Below are 25,928 nucleotides of genomic sequence, written 5' to 3'. Positions count from 1 at the left end.
AACAAACAAACAAACAAAAAACCCAATGACATCATGAAATTTGGTGGCAGATGAATGGAACTAGAAAAGACCATCCTGAGTGAGGTAACCCAGACCCAGAAAATAAGCATGGTATTCACTCATTTAAAAATGGATATTAGCCATAAAGTAAAGGATAATCATGCTACAATCCACAGACCCAGAGAGGCTAAGTAACAAGGAGATCTCTAAGTGGGATGCATGTATGTCACTGCAAAGAGAGAATAGAATAAATATCACCAGTGGATGAGGGGTGGGGATGGAAACAGGAGGAATCAGATCAGGGGAGGATGAAGTGGGAGAGTACTGGGAGAGAAAACTGGAATTGGGGGGCATCTCTGGGAAGAGCGAAAACAGTGCAATGGAAACTCTTGGAAATTTATGAGGGTGGCCCTAGCTAAGACTCCTGGTAATTGGGGATACAGAACCTGAATCAGCTATCTCTTGTAATCAGGCAAGACTTCTAGTGGAGGGATTGGGACACCAAGCCAGCCACAAAAAACTTCAGTCTACAATTTGTCTTGTCTACAAGATGTGCTGGAATAAAGGTGGCACAGACATTGTGGGAATGTCCAACCAATGACTGGTCCAGCTTGAGACCCATACTATGAGAAGGAGCTCACTCCTGATACTGCCTGGAGGGCCAGGACCCAGAGACAGGATAGCTCAGAGTTAGGATAGAACCAAATGCAACTGGTTCAAAAAAATGTCAATGAAATGATTCCTAAAGATATTCTGCTAGACCCATAGATTGGTGCCTAGCCCAATGGTCATCAGAGAGGCTTCACTAAGCAAATGATGGAAACATGCAGAGACCCACAGCCAAATATTAGGCAGAGCTTGGGGAATCCTGATGAAAAGGGGGAAGAAGAATTGTAGGAGCCAGAAGAGTCAAGGACACCATAAGAAAACCCACAGAATCAACTCTAATTAGGGCTCACAGAGACTGAACTGACAACCAGGGAGCCTGTATGAGACTGACCTAGGCTCTCTGCATATATTTTAAAATTGTGCAGCTTGGTTTTCTTGTGGGACTCCTAACAGTAGGAACAGGAGTTGTCTCTGATTCTGTTACCTGGTTTTAGGAACCTTTCTTCCTACTGGGTTGCCTTGTCCAGGCTTAATAGAAGAGGATGTGCCTAGTTTCACTGCAACTTGATATTGATCTCCATGGGGTGCCTGCCCTTCTCTGAAAATGGAGGTAGAGTACATAGGGGTATGGGGGAAGGGACTGGGAGGAGAGGGTGGAGAGGAAACTGAGATTGGGATGTAAAAACAAAACAAAAATTATAATAAATAAATCCAAGACATAAGTAAATTAAAAAAAAAAAGAAAGAAATCTGGATTCCAGACTTGTCTTAAGATGATACAGGATATGACAAGGTTCTTTCTTCCCCCTTTTCTGAAAATCCCAGCTAGTTTAGTTCATTCATTACATTTACTTCCTGAAGTACATGTGAGCTTGAATCCCCCAGTCCTGCCATTCCAACAACAATGTGGCAGGTGTTTGCTTGCATTCTATGTGCCAGATTAACACCCTCTATTGGATCTCCTCACAGTGGCTGGTGAAGTCCTTTCTCTCTCCCATCACTGCAGTTTCCTTGTCTTCCAAGTGGAGACACACTTTTGTTTTCTAGGACAGTGGTTGTAACTGTTGCAACAAACAGGGTGCTTGCCATATTGAAGAGTGTGGTGGTCAATCTTCACTGTCAACTTGACTGGATCTAGAATCACCATCCACACATCTGGGTGTCACTCAGGGTCTTTCTGGAAAGGCGTAACTGAAGATGAAAGACCCACGTCAAGTGGGTGTGGCACCATCGATGGGCTGGGATACTGGACTGCATATAAAAAAGTGACTTGAATATCAGTATTAGTCACTCTCTGCTTCCTGACTGAAGCCTCAGGCTCCTGAGGATATACCTAACCTGCCATAGTGGACTTTATACTCAAATGCTGAGACCAAATACACTCTTCCTTTGAAAAGCTGCTTTTGTTGTATTTTGTCACAGCAATGAGAAAAACACCTGATAAAGAGATGCAGTATAATCATGTCATGATCATCACCTTCACTTGGTATTTATAATACCCCGTAATGGATGTATTTTATTGACAAACATGCATGGAACAATAGAGGTCCAGGAAATTTATTTAAAATCAACAGAGGGGGATGGATTTGATCACAGAGCATGGATATGGCTGCAAATTTTTGTCCTTAGCATTAAGAAGTACATTCTAAACAGATGCTGAAATATAGTTCTAACCAGCTCTAATAGTCACCACAATTGCTAATGGTTTGAGGAAAGGAATATTTGCAGAGAGGAGATGCTACTTGTGTTACTGTGTTGTCTGATCATGCAGATGTGTCTATCTGAGGAAGCCCTCCAATACATAACAGTGGGAATAACAAGAGAAACAGCCACAATGCTCAGTATTTCAGTAGGATCAATGTATAATTTATCACATCATCATATTCGTTAGAGAAAACAGTTTGACATTGACAAAAGTTTTAACATTTGTAGAAATAAAATATACTTCCACCTGTGGAAAATTAAATACCACAAGCATGGATATTTTCTTTAGTTGAATCAAGTAAAATTTATAGTTTAAATGAATAAAAGATCTCGGGGCAGTTTGACTCTAGTTAGAGTCACCTGAACTTTGTCACTGACTTCTATTAGACTTCTCCCAACTTTTCCTAACAGCATAATCTTTGGCATTTAATTGAAGGCAATTGACATTCATTCATTCATTCATTCATTCATTCATTCATATTCTCTCTCCTCTCTCTCTCTCTCTCTCTCTCTCTCTCTCTCTCTCTCTCTCTCTCTCTCTGTTATTTTGAGACAGGGTTTTTCTGTGTAGCTTTGTGCCTTTTCTGGAACTCATTCTGTAGACCAGGATGGCCTCAAACTCACAGAGATCTGCCTGGCTCTGCCTCCTAAGTGCTGGGATTAAAGGTGTGTACCACCACCGCCTGGCTCTTATTTGCAATTAAACTGTGAGGTTTTTCAAACATTAAGGGACCCATCATAATATTTCCATCTTTTCATAATTCTGAGAATGACCTTCTTTGGGTTAGTTGGATCCCAAAGGTCCTCTCTTTTCTTATATTTTTACTTCACTTCATCTTTAGTGTACTGTCAAAACATAGTGGAAATGAAACATCACAATGAACTCCTATCTAATTTAGAACAGCTTTTAAAATAAGCAACTAACACATAGATAATGTCAATGTGGCTGAGAAATTCCTCAAAAAACTTTGATTCTGATATCCAAATACCAAATGGTGCAAAGAGAATTCATTTTCTTAAATGCTCACATGTCTACTAGCTAATTAACTCAGTGCTCACCTTGTATGGACCATTGCTATAGACAACATCCAACAAAGGTTTACTTCACAGACCTGAGTGCATCAATGTTCATCTAGCTTTGCCAGATAACATGTAATGGTAAGGCAGAGTGCATTAACTCTTACACCTACTTTACAAGTACTATACAACAGGATGAGCTAGTAGTCCTACTTGAGAGACCAGAAAAATGAAGGCATAGAAAGTTAAGAAACTTTTTCAAATCACAAAGCTAGTAAGTGGTGAGGCTGAAACTTGAACCCATGTCTTACTGATCTCAGGGTCCAGACTTTACTAATATTCAAGGCACTGCACAGCTCATGGGCTGGTCAGGTGGCTTGAACAACATGGATATGTTTCAGATCATAGAGTGGCTTTATCTGTAAAGAACTAAAGATTGCACATCCTACCTAATGGTTTTCAATACAAAATCTGAAACACATGTTGCAGGCAAAATGAGTCATCATCATCCTGTTTTTCAGTTTGCTTTTCTCATGTAGACAAAATCAAGCAAGAGCCATCGCATCCACACTGACTTCTTTCATTTAGCAACTAGTTATCTAGGCAGCTAGAATTTCTTTTGATAAAAACCTACCAATGAAGGAAAAGTCTACATTTACCAAATTTAAGTGAAATGTAGGTAAAACAGTTTTAAAAAGTACTGAGTGGAATGAAGTCAGAGATTCCTAGCTCAAGGCATATTTACACTAACATTTCATTACAAGATGAGCTCTGTAGAATTTAAGCTCCTTAGAAATTATAGTTCCAGGTGTCAATAACTGAGCTACTGGAGGCAAATGGTTATGGAGAAGGTCAGAATAATTGACAGGTGTCAATAACCAACATCCCAATTCAATAGATTTAATATAGTTTTTTTTTTTTTTCAAATCAATGATACACTAAGCTCTCTAAGGTAATGATGAGTTACTTGCATTTACTGGAGTATCAAGAGAAGAATTAAAATATCTTAAGATACTTCCCATAAAATATATTGACTTGTTTTCCCAATTGCAGAATGTGTTATGGTTTTGATGTGATATGCCCCCTCAGACTAACATACTTGAACCCTTATTTTTCCTAGCTGGTGGCACTGTTTTGAGAAGTGGTAAAATCTTTTCAACACAGTATACAGCTGGCAGACATGGGTACAGAGGGGTAGAATTTAACAGCTGTAAGTGGCTCCACTTGTAGTTCCAGCTCGTCCTTTCCTGATCTGCTGAGATTAACATGCACTATAAATTCCCACCACCACAGACCAGAGCACCACTGTCATTCTTTGCCACCATGATAGATACACACCCTTAAAGTATGGGCAAAACAACCCTTCTCATGAGTCACTTCTCTCGGCTATCTGTAGCAGTGATGTGATTGATAAAGGTAACTGGTATCACAAGTGAAATCCTTGTGTTATGAATCTGACCAAGCAGTTCATATGTTTATAACTGGTTTAGGAGAAGAACATAGAAGAATTTGGAGCTAGAAGAGTTATAGCCTTCTTTAAGTGGAGCTCATTCTGGTGAGAGTTTGGAAGATGACAATCCTGAAAGGAATGTCTAGAGTGAAGACTATGCACATGAAGTTATAGACAGGAATAAGGTATCTATTGGAAATTGGTATAGAGGCTACTTTTTTACAACTTGGCTAATAGTCTACCTGCATTCTGCCTAGGTTCTGGTCATTTAAATAAGGCAATGTTTAAAAAAATATACTATTTTGTTTGGTGAAGTAAATTTTAAGATCATATAACATCCCTTTGTGGCAGAGTTATTACCGTTGCACATAAAACAAGACCAGGACACATCTCAAGGGAACAGCATGGTACTGATTTTATAGGAAGCTGAAGTAAATATAGTAGTAGAGACTTTTGCTAAGGGTCTAGAAAAATTCTATGAAGCCTGAGAATATGAAGGTCCTGGGGAGTCATCCTGAGATGCCATTGTGTGAGGCTATGAAGGTGAAGGGTAAGATGCAGTGGAAACCCCATAATGCTGGAGACGTGGCACTGTTTGGAGCTGCCACATGAAAAATCCCATAGCTGTAGGTTAGGGTTTTCCAAACCACTCGGCCATTGATGCCGGACACAGAACAGCAGGATTTGGTGTTCTTCCTCCTGGGGTTTTCAGTCTTCCTTTGCTGTAGTATTTCTTTGCCACCACTCTCTCCTTCCTTTGGAATGGGAAGGGTTTCTCTGTATCATTTTTTTATTGGTATTTTGTACTTATACATGGGTTTATAGTTAAGAAACTGACTCAAGTCTCAGAAAATACTGAACTTCTTAATTATGCCAACACTTAGAATAATCAGGCTAGTAAAATGGCGTGTTTTAAAGTTGAATTCCATGCAAGTTCAACAAACCTATGGGGCCAAGGATAGAATGCTGCAACTTGGATATGAGACATCTCCAAAAAGCACATGTGTTTGAATGCTTATTCTCCTGACTGTAGACACTATTTTGGGAGGTTGTGGAAGCTTTAGGGCCTTAGCTGGCTTATATAGGGCATTAGGGGTAGGTCTTAAGGGGTAAAGGGTAGCTTTCTGAGTGCCTCTGCTCTCTGCTACTGACTTACACTCTCTGCTTCTCAATCCACAATGACTTAGGAACCTACAATATAAGCTCCAGTCCTAGGCATCCCTTCCACCCCACCATGGGCTGTATCTGTTTAAATCATGGACCAAATGAATCGTTCCTCCTTTAAGTCACCTCTGCCAGGTACTGTTACAGTGATATAAAAGCAATGAAAACAGAATGGTTTGGTGTGGTGCCAATTAAGACATCATGACTTTATCAGTAGACACAAGACAAATTGCTTCCCTTTCCCTGATTCTCTATGGGAGCCAAGAGAATATAGGAAAAACAAGTAGATTCATTTAGACCACTGTTATATAGGCAGGGTGGGTGGGATAGAGTAACAATACAGACAGATCATTATTTTGAAAACAGCTGGCTGGAATGAATTAGTTACACTTCTGGCAAAGTCTGCTGGAGAGTTAACAGCAGCTGCTCTTCACCCCTCACCTGGCTTAAGTGGGATATGGTGTTGAAGCTGGCCACCAAGAGAGATGATGCAATGTGTGGCCTTACTTGTAGAAAGCATTAAGTGCAGAAAGTTGCTTGTGCTGGGTGGATTTGAGGCAAGGGATGCTGGGGACAGTCATGATGTGGCCCTCCTTTGGATAGTGGGTTTGTGCTTATGCAGGCATGGCCATCTCCACTTTCTTGAAATTCCAGTAATCCCTCTTTGTATGCAAGAGAATGTGTCACATGGAAAGCAATCGAGGCCAGGTTTAAAACAGCCGTGGTTATGATTCTTGCCTTGAAATTAAACCTCAGCAAGCAAATTGTTTCCTTTTTCCCTGAGAAGATTTTTAAATCCAATTTATTTGAGATTTCTATTTAAATTGAAAATACTGTAGCATCTCATGCAAAGTGAAATCAATCTCTTCAGAAACAGGGGGAGGAGAAGGAGGCAGGGAGGATGTGGGCCAAGCATATGTAGATTAAAACTTGCTTCTTCAAAGCCTCTGCAATATGAGCATCTACTTCTGCCTGCAAGATTAATGGTGGATCCCTGGGACAGAACCACTCTGTTTAACTGCTTTTCTGGTTGCTTAATAAGCATCTCCAACTTAATATATCCAAGCCCAGGCTCCTTGGCATGCTTCTGCCAGCTCCTTGGGCTTTGACTATTCAGAAAAGAGTCAACACATTAGCCTCTGAAGCCAGTCTTAGATTCTCCTTTACTGCACTCTCCACACACAATTAACAGCTGCTTAGCTGCACAATAGCCCCTAATAATCACGGAAAGAATCAGTGAAAACATTGTTAATATATTTTGGACCTCATGAAGCATTATGCAGATTTGAGTATATGTGGTTTATGAGTTTTGTTCTGCTATATGGTAGAGTCTACAAGTTTTGACAAAGACCAGATGAGATCTCTTGACCTACAAAGCCAGAATATCTGCCCCATTGCAAAGAACATACATATTCTAATATTTATATATCATATCACTTTGTTTGTGTGGTCTATGTGATTGTATGTATGCATATAGACAGCATGTGAGTAAATATGTGCGCACACACACACACACACACACACACACACACACACACGCACACACACACATACATATGGAGGTAAGGTTGACACTGGAGTTTTCTTCAGCCCCCTCAACCCTCATACATGTTTAAAAAGCTATACAATTTTCTTCATGAACTGACTCCAGTATCACTATCCAGTCTCTTTCAAGCTGCTTTCTCCATCGACCTGATACAGCAGCTAAGAAGTAGCATTGCATCTGGAGGACTGGGTGACCCCTTTCTCTCTGGCACATAGTTTCCCACTTGCTGGGTTTGGGGCTTAGAATGTCTTTCTTTTTTTGCTTCTGGCAAAGCTCCCAGTTGCTGTCAAGAGTTGATAGAATTGACACTTTCCTAAAGGAAAGCTGAGTCCAGTGACTCCATTATCTTAACAACACAGGGATAGGTTTGACTTCAGAAACTTCTAGGTCCAGGAGCTGAAATCAGCATTGGATCTCTCTCTCTCTCTCTCTCTCTCTCTCTCTCTCTCTCATTCTCTCTCTCATTCTCTCTCTCTCTCTCTCTCATTCTCTCTCTCTCTCCTGCTCTGTTGTTTTTCACTGGCTTGCCTACCAGGCAGATTTTCCCCTTGAGACTGCAGCCAAGCTGCCATGATCTCTCAGAGCTATGAGCTTCCAGAGATTCCAGGGAAATTGTCACTGCATTGGTTTCAATCAGACCACATGCCCAGCCCTGAACCCATGACTTTGGCAAGAATAAAGGCGTGCTTTTATTGGGTCAGAATAATATCAACATGAGCCTGCTGAGTAAGGTCTGAAGGCAGTTCTGTCAAAAGGCTGAGAGAAAAAGCAGGTTGTTTTCCTGGGGGAAGTCAGGGTTTTGTAAGGGGGAGAGATAGGAAATGTGAGCAATGTGGCAAATTTGTGGATATTGGTTAGCTTGTCCTTGACAGCACAGTGGAAACCCTATCTTCTCCTCTGACCTTCACTGACCCTTTCGTTGCTATTTTTCCCTATTTATTTATCCATTCTGGTTCCTGAGGCCATGGACATTTCTCTGTGTCAGCACTGCCCATACAATGTGATAATAATTTATAATAACAATGACTCCTCTCCTACTACAGAGACTGCCATCTTAAATGACCTCTTCTTTTATTCTGTGTGTTTACAACATTCAAATACAGGAGTTATAATGCAGGAGTACAATAAATGCTAGATGTTCATAAATGTATGCTAGACACATTTTTACCGAATAAGAGATGGTTGTGTAAAAGTTGCATTTTAGGAAGATTACACTGGTATTGTATACTAAAGTTGGGAGTGTTGAAGTTGAATGATCATCACTGTGTTCTGTAATAAAATAAGTTGAGGGCCTGGCAGGAGGTTACTGTCAAGGAAGGAAAGATAGAACACAGAGGTATAAAGGATTAAAGGGGAATACTGGAACAGGAAGGATCAAATTGGGATGGGTGATGGGAGGGAAGTGTAGAAGGGGTAATATGGATAAAGGGTAGAGGAGGTATAAATAACACTAAAGACCCTTTGAAAAAGCCATATGAAAGACCATTACTATAGTCGCATACATATATATGTATGTATATATAATCAAATTAGAATTACCCCATAGTGGGGCTACAATGTTTCTACTAGATAACACATGCTAACAACAACAACAACAAAAACCCAGTGCCATGAGTGGGCTGCCTCTTTTCAAATTGTTGGACAATGGGGTTTCATAGACTACAAAACATTATAGGCTATTCTCAATGCTACTGCTTACCCTCTAGAACTAGTCAGTAAGACCCTATTGCTGAAGATAACACATACTTGAGTCACAGAACATGGAGAATCCAAACTGGTACTGATCTGAAAGCTTCATCACCACTTTCTAGCTTTCATAACACTAGAAGGAATTATGCACACTGCCAGAGGAGAAAACTGACCATCAGTCTTATCCAGCTGTGCATCCTGTGGGATACACTAACAACTGACCTGGTAAGACATGTTCACTGGTTCAATAATGTAATGAGCACCACATGAGTAACCAGCCACTCTCTGATTATATTTAAGTCTTATTCTACAAAATGAAACCCATAACTGGCACTATTGCTAGGCCAGAAATCTGTGACTGTATGGATCATGGACTCTAGGGGAGAACCTATTAATATTATTATGTTAAATGGCCATAGTATTACACCAACTCCTAACGACTTACAGCTATACTTATAGAGTAGTGCCTCTCTCAGCCTTCATCTGAAGAGTTTTTATTTGCAGTAGATGGCAACTAGCCTAAAGATCCCTAACCAATCAGCATGTAGAGAATGAGAGATTGGAGAATGGGATCCCTCTACCACATTCCTTTCTTCCAGGGATCATTATGGAAGAGGAGTTGGAAAGGTTGTAAGAGCCAGAGAGATGGTAGATGACGACAAGGAAGCCATGTCTTCAGGACCTAGCAGGGCAGGGGCACATCTGAATCCACAGTGGTTGTGCCTATGCAAGCACAAGCCAGACAAAATGCCATCATGGAAAGGGGAGGTAGGAGTGAAGTCCTACCCTTGACTGGGAAGTTATTGGTAATTGATAGTTGCATGGAGAGGGAGGGTCATTCTTCCTTAAGCATGTGGTCCTTAGCACATTAGCCAATCTCTGGTAGAAAGAATACATCCACAAAAATGAGGGCAGCATACACTTGTCTCAGTAGGTTTCAAAAAATAAAAATGAAATAAAAAAGGGCACAAAGTTTGATAAGTATGGAAGAGCACGGGTCTGAGGGGTATGATAAAATGCATTCTAGGGGACTCTTAAAGAACTACAATGAGAACAAAGTTTAAAGGGGGAAACTTACTGTCTTGAACTAATATTATCATGTCAGTGATCTAAAAATAAATGTCTACATCATCTTTATTTCTTGAGACAGGGTCTCACTGGCCAGCTCTCACTGGCCTGAAACTAGTTATGTAGACCAGCTTGTTCTGAAACTCACAGAAATCTGCCTGCCTGTGGCTCCCAGGTGCTATGATAAAAGGCAGGTACCACCATGCCTCACTTAAATTTCTGAAATCATTATCAATATTTAATATTATTAGAACTGTGGAACTGCCTAAACTAATCATGTAGCTCTACTGATGAGATACAACTTCATGCACAGATTTCTTAAATTGGTCAAAACTGATAAAAAATTTTGACTGAAAAATCTACTATCTACTGGTTATTGATCTATGGGATAGACACCGTCGTCCACTTTATATAAATTAACAAGTCAGAGTCTTTCAGTACCTCCAGAGAGTCTAATTTTAGAGATTAGAAAAGAACGCCAGCAACTTTAAGCTAGCTGTGTGAGGTTATGTATAAGTTGGATGTGCATTAGACCTATCTGAATTGTCATCAAAGTCACAGGAAGTAAGTAAAGACACCTAATTCTTCAAACACTCTTTAGGTCCCAATGTGATTGACTTTAGATTGGAGGTTCATATCAATTTTAATAATCAGTGATATTGCATTTGTACTTGTGTGGTTGTACTAATTATTTTTTCTCATCACTGTGGCAAATCATATAAATCCACTAGGAAGAATTTGTTTTAGCCGGAGATTTTAAAGGGTTCACTCCATGGTCACTTGGCCTCTTGTGGTTGGACCAATTGTCATGGAAGAAGGAACAGATGGCAGAAGGAGGTCTCTTACTTCATGCCAGATAGGATGCAGAGAGTAAGACAGAGAGGAGCTGGGAACAAGATACCACCAAGAACATGTTCTCAAGACTGATCTTGCTTCAATTAAGTCCTACCCTGTAAGTTCTCAGAAACACCCTGAATAATGCCACCAGCTAGGAATAGTTTCTAACACATAAATCTTTTGTGAGGATACTGCGTATCCAGATAATAATAGCAGATAATGCTTCTGAGACAACTAACAAGTCAAAACACCATTACAGACTTTTGAGTTTGTGTTTCTATTGTTAGAGCCAAGTCTCAATGGGTTTTCCTGACAGTATGAAGTCATGACAGAATTCAGGTAAGAGACAATAGCTTGGCTGGAGAGACAGTTCAGAGGTTAAGAGCACCACTGGCTGTTCTTCCAGAGTTCCTGTGTTCAATTCCCAGCAACCACATTATGGCTCACAACCATCTGTAATGAGATCAGGTACCCTCTTCTGGCATGTAGGCATGTATGCAGGCAGAGCATACATAATAAATACATAAATGTTAAAAAAATTTAAAAAGAGAGAATAGCTAATGAAGAGCCTCTGGCTTTGTCTTGTGGGATAATCTCCTAGCTGGCAAGTCAAGCATATTAGATAAAAGCCAATCCTCCTTATGCACAAAGAGGAGTTTACAAGCTGACTATGCTTGAAATGGATTTCTTTAATACCCGTGCTCTTGTTGTCTGTTTTAGGAAGTAATAGCTCTGATAATCAGACTTTGCTCCTGCTCTTTGCTTTTACAAAATTTACTCTCTGAAGGGTCAAAAAGGCGTCTAAAGTCTTAGAGATCTGAGAGGGTCTCATTGCATTGGAAGGGATTCTATAAAGCATTAGGTGAGAGCTGCCCAATCTCAGTGTGATTCCAAAGGACCCACAAGACTTGGTTGAAGTATAGTCTACCAGGTCTTCTTCCTAGAGTTTCCATTTCAGTTAGCCCCTGAAAATTTACATTTCTAACAAGTTCGTAGGCCATACTGGTGCTACTAATTTATGCTCAGTATCTCCCTTTGCATTAAACTAATCCCTGTCCAGAGAAGTAGGGCCTTGTCTCAACCATGTTAGCTAGGTCACAGCTGAAAAGTAGATGAGTAGAACTTTCTGAGGGTCTCTGTGACCTAGAGAGGTTGGAGGGGTATGCATGTGAGGGTGGAAGTTGAGTGTACATGGGTGCATATATATTCTTGACATGCATTACCATGTTTTCAGGTTGGAACATGCCTTTCATCTTCTTAGTTCCTTTCATCTAAATGGAGTGATATCATGCTACATGTAGAGAGACAATTATGCAGAAAAACATGCTAGAAATACCTCCAAAACCTAAAGTCTCCAACTGAACATGCTAATAGGACCATCCTAATAATAAAAACCTGTGTGTTAACAAATTATTAAATATGGAGTCTTATTCCAGCATTTTTTTTTAAGTAAAGAAAAAATAATGAAGAACAAGAAGACCTGTTAGGAGAACGCAGTTCTATTGAATTATGATGGCTATATAAATTTTGTTCTCTTTGTATTAGAAATTCATCATGAATTAAAAACTTTTGCTTTTTAATGAAACCTTACATAACCATATAAAAATATAGGAAGCCATGTTCTAGCACTGTTTCCTTAAAAGTATTACAGAACTTTCATTTTGGACACTGAATGAACACTACAATCTAAGGAGATAAAGTAAGATACCAGCAATATCTATTGCTACTTTTTGTATAGAGCAATATTCATCCACACGCATATGAAAACACCACACGTGAAATGGATGTGTGCTCAAATTTGCCAAGTAGAACATACACTACATATTCATATAAATGTTCACATGCATAAGAGATGTGCTTATTTGTGACTACTGGAGAACAATATATATTTAATACTTCATAAAATTAATTTTCTATTTGGTATTTGTTTTATACACAAGTAGAGAGTTGATATTTGCCAATATTATGCTTACATACATTTGCCCAGAAGCTTTTCAGTCATTTAAATGATATGCTTTTATTATATGTATATTTACATATTGTTGTTCAAGCTACTCTTGATTTTCAAATTGTTAGCTGTTTCAAAGTGGAATAGAAGTTGAGGACCACTTTAAATAATGTCTGAGAAATGACAATCCCATCCACATCAGCTCCTACTTGTTGTTCCTGTTTCATAGCTCATCAATTACAATGTGGTACAAAAATGATTCCAGAATAAGGGACAAATGACCATGTCAGATTTTAGCTCTTTTGTGTATGTGTATGTTTGATATAGGTGTGTGTGTGTGTGTGTGTGTGTGTGGTCTAAATACCTGCTGAGAGAGTTCTGTTTCACAGACCCTAAGCCTTATAGAAAATAATTCTCATTTGAAAAGCTTCCCTTTTATGTTATAGAAGTTGCTAGATATTATCTCAAATATTGTTAAAAGTCTTTTTGACTTCTCCTTTAGGAGGGACTGGCTGGCTTTCTTGCTGGAAGTATGAAGAGACCAACTGGATGTGCACAGGTGTTCTGCGTCCATTATAAGCATCACTGAGAATTCTCCACAACTCTTCTGTCACCTCGCCACACCATGTTCCGATTTGTTAAACAAAGAGAGTGGCAAAGTTGGGACTACCTAATGAGACAGAAAATGCAGCTGCCATCACCCAGGAGAGCTCAAGAGTCACAGCAATATCTGCTCATCTTCTCAGACTTCCACAGACTGACTTTAGCACTGGGCTCTCACAGTCCTCTTTGTTCCCAAATCTCATTGGATGATTTAAAAACTCTGTCTCTTTTCTGGGCAAGGCACAAGACTCAAATATTCCATAAATAGAGGAATAATCCCTCCACTATCAGTTGAACTATTTCCGTGTGATTTGTTTCCTGCTCCTAATTTTAAACTCAAAATAAAATGGTAGTGAAATACTTCTATCTATCCCATAATGTGATATTTTTTTAAACAATGCCTAAAGCAGACAATACTGAACACTATGTCTAGGGAGACTGCTCAGTGGGTAAGGGCACTGGCTGTGAAAGCAGGGGACATGAGTGTGAATTGTAAACACACATGTAATATCTGGGCCAGGCCACCCTGCCTATAACTCCACAATTCGGTATGGAGCCAGGAAGGTCCAGGGAGCTTGCTAGCTACTCAGCTCAGTCAAAGCAGCAAGCTTCAGGTTCAGTGACCCTATCTCAAAAATGAGGTAGAACATTATGAGGAAAACATCCTGTGTTTCCCTCTAGCCTCCAAATACTTGTGCATTGAGTACACATACCCACCCCCACATGCACACACACACACACACACACACACACATAAAGGCATGCTGCAAACACATACCAACTATTAGTATGTACCAGGCTCTTTAGCTGAATCTTCTAAAACTAGACATATACATATTCTTCAATCCAGCAATTCTACTCTCAGTTTTATAGCCAATCAAAATACAAAACTTGTATTTGCCATAAGATGCATATGTAGATGTTCGTAAAATGACACATAATAGTTCCAAACTTATTCAAGAAATGTTGGACAAATTTCAAAATGTGAACTATTGTGGTGGATTCAACATGTGGAAAACTCATGTAGTGGTGAAAATGAAGAAATAAGTTATTACATGGAACAATATATATTATCATCACAAGCTGCTTTAAAAGCACACTATGGAACTGTACTGTGTGATTACTAGTCTAGAAAGAAATAAACCAACTCATGATAACAGAAGTAAAGAGTAGAGACCTGTGAGGGTAAAGTAGAAGCTGAAAGAATGTAACGATCAAAGATGCAGGTGCTAATGCTGTCATAGGTTCCCTAGAACATGTGCGTGTCTATGTTGTGTACATTCCAGAAGCTAATCAGTATCTATCTTGCATAATGATAAAAATAAAAAGGAAGACTGGGTGGTGGTTGCACATGCCTTTAATCCCAGCACTAGGGAGACAGAGCTAGGCGAATCTCTGTAAGTTCGAGGCCAGCCAGGTCTACAGAGGGAGTTCCAGGACAGGCACCAAAACTACACAGAGAAACGCTGTCTCAAAACAAATAAAAAAATAAAAAAATAAAGAAAGAAAGAAAGACAGTTACTGTTATGAAGTTATACACTCCACTTTAATATTAATATTAGAAACATTAATAATTATAGCTAATATAGGTATGACATTTGTATCTATCTCCTTGTCAAAAATTTGGGTCTTAGTAACAAATTCTATGAATTTTAAAAAACTGGTATTAGAAAATAATCCACTCTGGCTTATGTAGGTGAGACTTCAGATCTTATTAAATGGTTTTTAGCAATGAATATTTGACCATGAAGTCATATTAAGCCATAATTAAAACCGATATTAATGCTGTGAAATTGCTAATTATAATTCTCTATTTTTAGATATGTAGGAAGTGATGTGGGGTTTTTGTTGTTGTTGTTGTTGTTTTGTTTTCTTTTTGAGTGAAAACCTCACAATTATAGCTGAAGTTTTCTCCAGTCCTGCCTGGCCCATGGTCAGGACAAATCGCTCTCACCCGCCAGTCCCCCAGCCGCTCAGACCCAACTGAGTAAACACACAGAGACTTATATTACTTATAAACTGTATGGCCGTGGCAGGCTTCTTGCTATCTAGTTCTTTTATCTTAAATTAACCCATTTCTATTCATCTATACCTTGCCACATGACTTGTGGCTTACCAGTAATTTTACATCTCACTTCCTCTGTGTCTGGCTCACGACTCCTGACTCAGCCTTCCTGTTCCCAGAATTCTCTTCTCTCCTTGTCCCACCTATACTTCTTGCCAGGCCACTGGCCAATCAGTGTTCTATTTATTAACCAATCAGAGCAACACATTTAACATACAGAACACCCCACAGCACAAAATCTTCCTACTCCAGCTTCCTAAGTGTTGGTATATGTTACCACCTCTAGCTGAGACACAATCATTAAGGCATTTAAACATGAATTCTTCATAATTCCCAGTTCTCAGGTTCCAAGTTCCCAATTCTCAATTTCTGAGACAAATGGGTGAAGTTTCAGGCATGTTTCTCAGTGAGTTAAATGGCTGCTGGTCTCTGAAGACTAGGGCTCTCTCCATCTGAATAGCTTAAGGTTGAGCCCCTTAAAATGAGACCCCAGCATTGTTCTGAAGCACAAGAACAGAAGCTTTTCATATCTGACCAGAGCAGGACTTTCAACCCCAATGCCTAGGATAAGCACAAAGAACCAGAATGATTCTGACAAGGAGTTAGGACCTTAGGTAATAGGTTGAGCAGATCACATCTCAGCTGGGAGGAATTCTCCACACTTCTAAAAGTCAGTAGGAAAGCAGCCATTTGGAGGAAACAAAGCTACTAATGCAGTAAGCAGAACTGTACCCCGAGAGTTGCAGTTATCTTTTCCATTTTCATTGCTTTTGTCTTATGCTACATTTTTTTTAAACCTGCACCAGAGACTGTGTTGAAGTGATGATTTATTTAGTTCACTTCGTTATAGTCTCTTGTAGGTTGGTTTGCGTGTCTGACCACCATCTAAATCTTCTTTTCATGGAGAACAGAAATGGTTCAGAATGCAGTTAAAGGGATAATTTCTGAAGACTTGAGAAACCAGGATAACAGTGTAGTCACTGTTCTCAGAGTCTACATTTAGCCACCTCATGCTGGTGGGTCCGCATCTTCTCCCCAGGGTCATGCCTTAATGAGCTTAATGGTTCCTTTCCCTCAGACTACTGCTGAAGCTTCCAGTTGTGGAGCAAGCAGCAGCCAGTGAATGGCTCTCATGTCTTCCTAGGAGTGGTTTGGACAGTTTGCTGCAGTTTCCAGGAGTAGGGCATGAGTGTGGAAATCCACCCTTGTGTCAAGCTTCAGCTTCTCAAATGGTCAAGTGTGACAATACTGCCAAATCACCACTGTGAGGAAAATGGTGAAAAGAGAAGCTCCTGTGGTTTTGAACTTCAATTTAATTACTCATTTTTATATAAGATTCATATACCTGCTAATGACATTGTAATATTATAAAAAGCTACAGAAAGTGCCTATGAGATGACTTGACACTTAAATTGTAGTGAGGACTTGTGTCTTGGCATTTTATTTACTAAAGGTGTTAGTTACACTGTCTTTTGTTTTTGTTTTTGTTTTTTGTTTTTTCGTTTTTGTTTTTCAAGACAGGGTTTCTCTGTGTACCTTTCCTGGAACTCACTTGATAGACCAGGCTGGCCACAAACTCACAGCGATCCACCTGACTCTGCCTCCCGAGTGCTGGGATTAAAGGCGTGCGCCACCACCGCCCAGCTACACTGTCTTATATCCATACTGTTTAACACTAAACTCTGAGTATATCTACTTTTCTCATGGTGACCTCCTTGAAGGCTTTTTTTTTTTTTTTTTTTTGCTACAGTAATAAAAACAGCTTGGTACTGGCATAAAAACTGACATGGAATCGAATCGAAGACCCTGACATTAATCTGCACACCTATGAACATATAATTTTTGACAAAGAAGCCAAAACTGTACAATGGAAAAAAGAAAGCATCTTCAACAAACGGGTTGGCATAATTGGATGTCAATGTGTAGAGGTTGCAAATAGATCCATATCTGTCACTGTGCACAAAACTTAAGTCCAAGTGGATCAAGGACCTCAACATAGATCCAGTTACTCTGAACCTGATAGAAGAGAAAGTAGGAAGTAGTCTTAAATGCATTGGCATAGGAGATCACTTTCTAAATATAACACCAGTAGCACAGACACTGAGAGAAACAATCAATCAATGGGACCTCTGTAGTTAGAGTTTTCCTGCCTGGCCCACAGTCAGGACAAATCTCTCTTACCCGCCAGGCCCATAGATGCTCAGACCCAACCAAGTAAACACAAAGAAACATATTGCTTACAAACTGTATGGCCGTGGCAGGCTTTTTGTTATCTACTTCCTCTATCTTAAATTAACCCATTTCTATTAATCTATACTTTGCCACGTGGCTCGTGGCTTACCTGTACCTCACATTTTCCTTGTCATGGTAGTGGCTGGCAGCATCTCTCTCCAGCCTTCCACTTCCTCCAATTCTCCTCCTCCTTGTCCCTCCTACCCTATCCTTCCTGCCTGGCTACTGGCCAATCAGCGTTTTATTTATTTTAACCAATCAGAGCAACACGTTTAACATACAGAACATCCCACAGCACTTCCCCTTTTCATTTTTTTTTCAAAAAGCAAGGTTTTAACTTGTATATAGTACAATTATAGACAACAAAACAATTATCAAGCAAGAATTACAGTTATACTATTAAAGAACATATCCTATCTATCTTATATTTGTGAGTCTAAGGTTTTATAACTAACTTACCTGTTATCATAATTGAGGAAATTATAACTATCTAGTCTTCAACCATATCAAAGACCTCAGAAGGATATAATATTACCTGAGAACTGGGAGAAGGATGCAAGCAACTTTCAGGAGTCTTGCAGGATAGACAGAGACAGCTGGCAGCCTGGACAGTCACCTAATGTTCCTTTGTAAAGTTGGGGCATCTGTCTTCAGCCCACAGGGCTAGAGTCTCTCAGTCACTCTCTCAGTGTCTGTAGAATATCTGGCAGTTTCCTCTGCAAAGCAGGAACCTGAAGGACCATTTTGTCAAGCAAAGTTTAGTGGTCACCTTTGTATGGGTCCTGCATGTCTAGTCGATCAAGCAGTCCAGGCAAGAACTGCTTCTTGCCCAAATGGCTATTTTTGCCAAGGTGAAGATAAACTCCATATGAAGTGTCTTCAATGCCCATCCTCCTCTCTGAAGTAAATCGGTTTTGCCAGGAGCAGACATGTCTCACTGTCCAGAAAGTCTAAATTTTAAAAATATTTTAAATGCCATATTCTGTAGGTCTTTGAAGTATTTGAAGATTACCTATCTATCTGAAATATCTCTATGTATATATAGAAGACTTAACTAACATGGCTATGAGTATGATTATCATAGATGGCTAATTATTAATCTATTTTTAATTATCCATTACAATTTAAAATGAGCTATACAAACATAATACCTTAAACATGAGTAGAAATATGTACACAGTATAACAAAATTAACTTTAAGTTTGTATCAATAGACTAAAATCTATACCAATGTAAAACATTTTAAACAAGTTGTTGCTCTTTAGAAGTAAGTTCCTTAATCTACCCTTTAATCCTGTTATATCTATATCATATCCCCTTTTCTTCTTTAGAAAGAGATCTCATTTATAATCAACCTGCTTTAAAGAAAACATTGTTTTTTCTCTGTCCCACACCAGAGGGCTCTTCTTATTTGGGACACAAGAATCTCTTAACCTTTTCTTTTAACAATATGCCTAGGTTTAGAGAAGGAATGAGCCAATTCCATCTTCAAAGTCAGCTGGGAATTTGGACATAGTTTTTCTTACTACTTCCTGCTGGAGGGGGGCGCTGTATCTTATGGGGACACAAAGAAAATTTTAGGATTATGGAGTAGTCCATGAGGGTAAACCTCTGAGCCAGTTGCCTTGAAACCATTCTGGATGTTGAATCATCTGGGCCATAGTGTCATCAGAGACCTTTCAGGTGGTCTTGGCTGATCAAACCTGATGTATCTTAATCTGGAACAAATCCACAGCCTCTGGATTTCTATGGAAACAAAAGCAGAGACTCTTTTCCAAAGCAACATATCCTTATATCCAAATTTTGAAGTCAAGGTACCTTTAAAATTTACGTATTTGTTTAACTCAACAGCTTTTACGATCAAATCTTTTTCTGCAGTTAAAAATCCCAAAGACAACACAAACCAGATTCTCTGTAAGACTGAAAACACCACTGAGGCTGCTGGCTCCGCCTACCTCAGCTTCCCAAAGTGGCAGTGGTACAGTTTACACCAGCTCTGGGTCTGGAGCCATTGTGTACCATCAACTATCAGAAGCAGTTCTATCAAAGCAGCGCATAGCCCAGAAACCTTTTTTTTTTTTTAACTAGCAAAGGCTAAATCCACCATGCAGCAGAGTAAAGTGCTGCTTGTAGACTCCTCACTCCCTTCACACTGCAGGTCAGACGCACATGCCAGGAACCCGCAATAGTAGCTCAAACCGTCAGGCTGTGGCTAACTTGAGAGAGACAACTAAGAAGCTGTTTTTAGCTCCGTTTTAGAATCTTTTTTGGTCAGGTTTTAGGTGGAAACTCTTGCCAACATGTTGGGTGCCATTTGTAGTTGGAGTTTTCCTGCCTGGCCCAGAGTCAGAACAAATGCTGCCAGCCACCCTGCCATGACAAGGAAAATGTGAGGTACAGGTAAGCCACGAGCCACATGTCAAAGTATAGACTAATAGAAATGGATTAATTTAAGATAGAAGAACTAGATAACAAAAAGCCTGCCACAGCCACACAGTTTGTAAGCAATATAAGTTTCTGTGTGTTTACTTGGTTGGGTCTGAGCATCTATGGGCCTGGCGGGTGAGAGAGATTTGTCCTGACTCTGGACCAGGCAGGAAAACTCCAACTACAGACCTCTTGAAACTGAGAAGCTTTTGTAGAGCAAAGGACACAGTCAATAAGACAAAGTGACAGCCTACAGAATGGGAAAAGGTCTTCACCAATTCCACATCTGACAGAGGGCTGATATCCAGAATATACAAAGAACTCAAGAAATTAGACATCAAAATGCCCAACAGTCCAATTAAGAAATGGCCTATAGAACTAAACAGAGAATTCTCAACATAGGAAGCTCAAATGGCTGAAAGACATTTAAGGAATTGCTCAACATCCCTAATTATCCAGGAAATACAAATCAAAATGACTCTGAGATACCACCTTACACCTGTCAGAATGGCTAAGATAAAAAACACTGAAACCTTCTTTTATTCAGCTTTTTATCTATTGTACCATGTCCATGTTTCAGGTACTGTTAGGCCCTGAAAATATAATTACAAAAAAGTCAAGAAAAAGTTATGCTATCTGTAGGAATGATAGTTTGAGGAAGAGGAGAGATAAAGAATATGCAAACACACATATAAGCCACTATAGATTCTGCTCAAGAAAACAAATAAACACCATGTACAGCAACACTATTGGGTAGAATCACTAGACATAGGGCCTGAGTGAAGAAGGGAAGGTCACCATGAACCCTGTTCTGAGCAGCTATCAAACTGGAAGGGGTCAAGACATGATATTTTCTTTGCATGGGGCTACATGATTGAATTCAGGCTACCATGGCACATGGATGTGGACTCTTATCTGAGGCAACCATTCTACCATGATCCAATGTCACCAGAGAAGGAAACAAACCAAATATCACTGTTGCTGTCTGCTGGGCAATTGTACTTTGGAAACAGTGTCGCCTCACAATAAGACTTCTTACAAAGAAATACTGACCATACAAACAGATAGGTTGAATTGTCTATCATTAACTCACATCAATATAATGATCCATCACCATAATACCTTTTTATATTTCCTCTTCATCACCAGGAGAACCTTAAAACCATGCTTCCTAGAATGTTATGCTGTGTGTTTCTGGCTTAGATATGGCACCCAGAACCAAAGGAAGATGGAAGAGAAATAGTAGCCATTATTCTCCGGTGGGATTTTCTGGCAGACAATTCATTGCAGCAGCTGGCTGGAACACTCGAGAGTTCCTGAGTGGCTGAGATAATGGTCAGTGGCTTGCCTTCACATCTGTGGGCTCTTTCCAATCAATCAGTCTGATCTTGAAAGCTATGGGGACCATCGACTCGGATGGGTTCACAATTACTTCAAGCTTTCTTCGGTGTGGGCTACTAACCATTTCTTTATTTGCCCTACCCTAGCCATCCTGTCAGATGTCTCAGCATGACATTCATTTATTCCATATCTATCTTATCAGACTATCTAGAGTGGCTCCTATGTTTCTATTTAAAGCCAAACTGATGTCTATGCACCCCTCTTCATCAGTCAAAGTAATCCATTAGTCAAATGGGTGCTTTACCCAAAAGTTATTATCACTAACTGACTGTAAAATCCTAAGTGATTTCCAGGTAGTCAGCAGTTAACTGTTTTACACACTTTACTCAGATAATTACATGTAATTGAGAAACTAGTAAGGGGACAGTATTTGTGTATTATGTATCTATGTTCCAACCAGAGTGACTGTTCCCTTAATTACAGCACAACTCTGCAACCAGGGTGTCAATGTTAATACCATCATTGGATTCCAATCCCTCCAGCTCTACTTGTGCATGGGTATTTAGTTCTAAATAATTTTACCCCATGTTGTGCCTTGTGCCTACCACCATCATCAAGACACTAATTCTGTCAGCAAGGACTCCAAGCATACTTTTGAATTTCAGTCCTTAAAGTGTTCCTACAGGTGGCAGAAGCCTCTCTGTTTCCCAGATTAAAAAGACTAAAGCACATAGACAGCTTAAGTAATTAATTTATACAACTGAAGTTAGAAGATAGCAGAACCAGAATGTGAATCCAAATTATCTTATACCAAAGCCAGTGGCCTGGCCAGCAGCAGAGTGGAGCTGTTCCTACCCCTGCTCCTGAGGACAGTCACTGTAACCTTTCCTGTCTTACTGGCTATCTCTCTCACTTTTCAAAAACATGAAATGAGAGAGCCATTCCTGAGGGTGAGCAATAAATGAGGCATAAATTATGCTTTTTCCATATTTTGTCCTCCCCTGTGACTTTGCAAGGAACTAACCACTTTGACAAAGAGCCATTTGACACCTTGTAGGATTCGTTTTTTTACTACAAATGATATAGCTATTGCTGAGTTGGCAGTCATTTTTAAGTTGAGCAGGCAACAAACATGTCTCTCTTAGAAACCAGATTGGAAGATAATAGAAGAGTACTGATTATGTAGACCCCAGGTTGGATGCAGTTACCAGGGAGGTAGCCTTATAAATCTCAACAGCATTGCCACACCAGCTATGGATGTTAATAGGGGTCTGAAGGAGCACAAATACTGTAATTGAAATCCTCGGATAATCTCAAATCTTCATTTTACCCAATTGTTTCAGTGCCCTCTTGGGCAAGCCTTGATAGGAATGGATAACAAGCATTCCTGTGACTGATACATGTTTCCTTTGCTCTTTTTTGCCCCAACAGAACCCAGCTACAGGGATGCTCAGCTTGAGTGGGAGGAGCAGAGCTGGGGAAGCAAAGCCTCTTACCAAGTGGCTGAAGAGGAACTTGTCTCCTCTGTGACAAATAAAAATACTGTCCATGCATCTTTTTGACATCTCCAAGTCAAATGTGTAACATACAGTCTCAGAGTCACAAGGTGGGACTGAAAGAAAAAAAAATGATCTTTACATATGACACACCATTGATGTGTCACTTCCTGCCTAGTCTAGGGCTCAAAAATCACTGGTTTAGTTTGTACTATCATAGTATAAGCAAATTCAAAGCTTGGATTGATTGCAAATTTGAAGTTAGAGGAAATCTTGAAACCTTATGTGTTTGCGTGTAGGTGTGTTTGTGTGTGGGTGTGTTGTGTGTGGGTGTGTTTGTGTGTGGGTGTGTTTGTGTGGGTGTGTTGTGTGTGGGTGTGTTGTGTGTGGGTGTGTTTGCATTGCTGTGATAAACAGTGCTGATGAGACAAGTATAAGGATCTGCAGTTTACTTTCTTAAAATTTAGAGTCCATCTTATATCCTGCAAGAATCCTCTTGATGTGTCCTTTGAGGAGGAGGAATACCATGGTCTCAAGCCCTGCCCCTCCCCCCCATAAGAAGCAACATGGAGTCAAACAGTTACAACAGCATTCATGTGCTGAAGGTGGGACCACATGACTTAATCATGGCTCAGCTACCTTGTACTGAAAATTAACATGCTAGCACATGGATTTGGGGAGATTGATTATTTTGGGTGGTTATTATAAAACACAGCATATCATTTCAGCTTGTTTTCGATATAATGAATCAAGACCTCAGAAAACTGGCAATGGCTTGCAGCACTGGAGGAAAATTCAAGCATGACTGCATAATTGTATCTTGCACATCATCACAGCAAGAAGACTGTGTTATCTTTACTATTCAAAAGACACAGCTATTTTGGCAGTGCAGTTATTAAAACTGGAATGATACAAAGATTAACACGGCCTCTATATAAGGATGACAGCCAAATCTGTGAAGTGTTTCACATTTTTAGCTGGGAGTAGTAGGTTACTATTGTAATCTCAGCACATGGGAGGCTAGGTCAGAAGGACTACTATGGATTTGAGGTCAGTGTGGACTATTCTGTGAGTTCCAGGCCAGACTGTGCCTGGAAGACCCTGTATAAGATCCTGTCTCAAAATTAAATAAACATAGGGGCTATTCATTAAGTCTTTACTAAAACATGTGCACATACCATATGCACATGCACCACACACACAAACAAACCACACCACACACAGATAGTACACAACACATACATACAGCACATATACACTACACAAACACACCACATATATACCACACATTTTTACACACATACACCACCACGACCAACACACACATGCACATACCATATACAAAAACATCATATATACTCATCTCATACCTCCCACATACACTATACATATAAATACACTCCCATATCACACACAAACACTACACTGCATACACACATACCACCACCACACAAGACATAGACACACACACACACACACACAGAGAGAGAGAGAGAGAGAGAGAGAGAGAGAGAGAGAGAGAGAGAGAGAGAAAGTATACTAACTGGAATAATCACTGATAAACATTCTGATTGACCATACATTATTTCTGCTCCCACAAGGTTGATTCTAACTAGGTCTGACATTTTATCTCTGCATTATCCAATTTTAGCAAACATATTAATTCGGATAACCTGATAACCCTAAAAAAAAAAACCAAAACAAACCAAAACAAAAAACCCTAAGTATCTAACCATAACTCTTAGGGGATAGCTTCAAGTGAGACCCAATGTATTAAGGAATGTTTGGCCAACACATAAGGTTTCAAGAGTGTAGTTTTATCTCAATATTTCTTTTCTTTTCTTTTCTTTTTTTTTTTTTGAGCTGAGGATCGAACACAGGGTCTTGTGCTTGCTAGGCAAGTGCTCTACCACTGAGCTAAATCCCCAACCCAGTTATCTCAATATTTCTAAAATGAGGATAGTGGTATTTATAATTTAGGGATAGTTATCTATCTATCTATCTATCTATCTATCTATCTATCTATCTAATTATATATGGATAACATGTATATATTATATCCATGATTATAGGCTATGAAAATAATCTTCAAATTTAAATGGCTTAAAACACAGGAGTCTGTAGTAGTTTGGTGAGGGTTTCTTCTCCTTTTCAATGCTTACTTTATGTGAATTCAAGCAACAAAGGGATGAGCCATTGATCTGGACCGTCACCAACTACTGTGTCGCAGGACTAGTCTATATGGTCTCATTTTAGTAAATATGCTCTGTTACACACTAAAACATGTTACTTCACCCACACTTTGTGCAATTCTAGAATTCCAGGAAATATAAAAAGTTACAATACGTCTGGAAATACCTAGACTATTTGGCAGCTTGTTCAAGTACAAAGCCTTATATATTCAATCAAAGTTGATACTATCAGAAAAGCTACACAACAGAATCAGTCCCCAACAGATGGGCAGCTACTAGTCTTTAATATACTTATTGGTGAACTTGCTTTCTCTTCTCTCTCCTCAGTGTACCATCTTCCTCTCATAGTAACTTATTGCCTAGCTTTTAGCTAGATTTGCAGTTTCCTGGTAACAGATGATATTTTCTAGGTAAGCAGATTAATGAGACTAAAATAGGGCAGAATGAAAAGTAAGTGGAAATGATTGTCCTTAAGGGAAAAGTCATGCCCTCTGCCATCCTTCTTTTCCATTGGTTGGAATAGGACCCTTATAGATAGAGG

At 39.6% G+C, this 25,928-nt stretch overlaps 1 protein-coding gene and 1 pseudogene across 3 annotated transcripts in view; one reads left to right on the top strand and one right to left on the bottom strand.

The window, feature by feature from the left end:
- Tafa1 (TAFA chemokine like family member 1) overlaps positions 1-25,928 on the bottom strand; it is a 530,212-nt gene that overhangs the window by 58,647 nt on the left and 445,637 nt on the right. The gene's annotated exons all lie outside the window — the stretch shown is intronic.
- On the top strand, positions 24,070-24,170 carry LOC118580937 (annotated as a pseudogene).

Source organism: Onychomys torridus, chromosome 3 (assembly GCF_903995425.1).
Source record: "Onychomys torridus chromosome 3, mOncTor1.1, whole genome shotgun sequence".
In the NCBI taxonomy this organism is placed as follows: Eukaryota; Metazoa; Chordata; class Mammalia; order Rodentia; family Cricetidae; genus Onychomys; species Onychomys torridus.
This window is presented reverse-complemented; position numbering and strand designations above follow the sequence as displayed.